This window comes from Anomalospiza imberbis, chromosome Z (genome assembly GCF_031753505.1).
Source record: "Anomalospiza imberbis isolate Cuckoo-Finch-1a 21T00152 chromosome Z, ASM3175350v1, whole genome shotgun sequence".
Lineage (NCBI taxonomy): Eukaryota > Metazoa > Chordata > Aves > Passeriformes > Viduidae > Anomalospiza > Anomalospiza imberbis.
The window spans coordinates 43,679,417-43,682,152 of NC_089721.1; positions in this window are offsets into that span (position 1 = coordinate 43,679,417).

A 2,736-nucleotide genomic window follows, 5' to 3' on the forward strand; every position below is an offset into this window, starting at 1 on the left:
ATCCCCCTTGCAACCAGGACAAGAGAAAAAAACAGATTTATTGTGGTTTTTCATTTGCAATGCATCAGCTATACAGGTACAGAGACAGAAAAAGATATACAGAGATATGTTGGCTCCCAAGGACAACAGGCATTCTGAAATGCTGAAGTTTTGAAGTAGAAAATAGTTTTATATTTGTGTGTTCTGTTGAAATACTTCAATCAGGAGATCATGAGAAAGAGCTAGATTTATCAATTCCATCACCTTATAAAAGCATCAAATTACCTTCTGCAAAGTAACTATGAGTTACTGCAACTGCAACATGCCCCAGTAAATGACCTAAAATGCACCAGCCAAGCCCCATGATGCTTCACAATTTAACATGTGAATGGGCCAAAAACTTTCAGCAATGCTCAGGTGCTTCTTCCTGAGGGTTTAGAGTATTCCCTAGTACATAAAATTGTTTATCCAGAAGGTAAAATGTTTTACGGCTTCATTTTCAGAGTTTGTCTCAGATGTATTCACAGATCTAAAAATTCTGCTCTCTTCATTCCATATAAGATAAACCTATGGTAACTACAACAGCTGTTTAAACACAATTGATTTGGTTTTGTCTTTTATTGGTGCTTTTTAGTACTTATCCTGTCTGACAAGTCATTTCATATCAGTAATGAGTATAAAGAAGGATAAGCTGTAGTTCTAATACCACATCAAGGAAAACAGATGCTGAACATTAGTAAGTACACCTATTCTTCTAGATTGTGTTTGACAAAGTTCTAGGTTAACAGGCAGGATGTTATTTAGATTGCAGAAAGAAGCTCATACGAGAATGTACATATCCAGGACTCAACATGTAAAATGAAGTGCACATTTTGCGCCTTGTATTACACAGATTTCACAAGTGATCTCAGTCACTTCTAGGCCACTTCCACAACACTGATCAGCTTCCTGATATTTTTGTCTGGTGGGAAAATCCCAGGAGTCATGCCTAACTGTGTAATAAGAGATTCAGATATTCAGATTACAATTTCTCAAAATGAGCAGGGGAGATAAATTTGTTTCTGGTATGAGATTTGAAGGACTAGTGTTAGCTTCATGATGCTCAAAAAAATTATTTCTGTTTTGATAAGGACACTCATACTTTCCAACGCAGACAATGTAGATACTAAATACAAAACCATTTTAACATTCAAAAATATGGAATACTTACAAAATTTATTTTAGGTGAACTTTATGCGTAATCAATTTCCAGCTAACAACCAGCTAATGGGATTAATAATGGGCTACAAATTCTCCTATTTCTCATCAGAAGTCTTCCTCAAATTGTGAGATTGAAAAAAACTGTTAAATTGCCCAAATCATAGCAGTTCTGGTGCTCAACAGAGACTTAATTTTTCACATCTCTGAGACTTAACAGTTTTTTGTGTTGAGCTCTCAGTATGGCTGGCAGTTTGGAAATCCATACATGCAAATAAATGTGTGCAAGTATGAGCTAACCAACAACCAACCTAGCATTTTTTAGTGCTCAAATAAAAAATATAATAATAAAATATGTATGTTCCATCCATTTTTTTGAATTCTGCATGTGTATGCAGGTAATTTAATAATAAACTACTGCTGCTTGTATCTGTCATTTAAAAATGAAACGTAAAAGAGTACTGAGAAAATACGACATTGCACTCACAGCCCTGAAAATCTGTTGATGAACATTAAATTTGCAATCTGGCTTCTGCTCTGTAGGTGCCTTTGCAAGCCCTCAAAGATCAGTTTTGTTTGGGCTTGTGCAGAATCCTGTGCACCAGATGGCTTTTTTATTGAACTTGGCTCTCAAGTAGCTGGCCACAAATTAATATGCAGCTTATCGATGCTGTAAAACTGCATATCATATTAAGTCACTCTAGCTTACCTTTGATGATTTTTACCCCTGTGGAAGTCAAGGTCCAGGGTAGCAGGCCTGGGATGCCTTGGGAGGATACTTTTGTTTAAGTTAGAGTGAGTAACTGTGTTGATTTCCGGAGGCTCCCTGCTCTCACATGTTAATAGCTACCTGCCAGTCACCCAGGACTCACTCCCACAGCCCAGAAAGTTCTATTCTGCCAGTTCCCCATTGGCTCCTCTGTGACAGTCACTCCCCTCCTGTTACACCATTGATTAAAGATATGTCACCCCACCTCGACTCCTCCTTTTACCCTTATCCCAACTGGTTTATTGTACCCTGTCCCCTCCTACCTTTCCCTGGTTTATATACTTTGTTATCTGCCCCTTGCCGGGGCTCTCAGCTCCAGCTTTGGCTTCGGCTGTCAGCCTGAGCTCCATCCCTGGATCCCTCCTCCTGCGGTTTGTCTCCCTCCTGCTTCACCTGCCTCCCTCCCAGCTTACCCTTGTGGACCCTCAGCTCAACCCTCAAATAAAACCCAGTTGGAACTCTACATGGAGTACGCTCCGATTTGTTCCTGGTGTGGAAGATTACTTATCTGGGCACCGTTGACTGGTTGGCTGGGGGATCGGTTCCTGGGGCCTGGGATGGTAACGTCGCCAACCCCGTGGGTCACCCTATGGCACACGGTCCGGGGCAGCCTGCATAGCCCTTTTTGATAATCAGAGGTTTCCTCTGTCATTCAATCTAATAAATGCATTTATGGACTTAGAAAAATTTGGCATCAGAAAATATATGGTAAAAGCAATTGAACAAATCAAATGAATAAATGTATATTTGCTATAAGCTTCTTATTGAAGCTGTTAATGAGAAAACTGAAA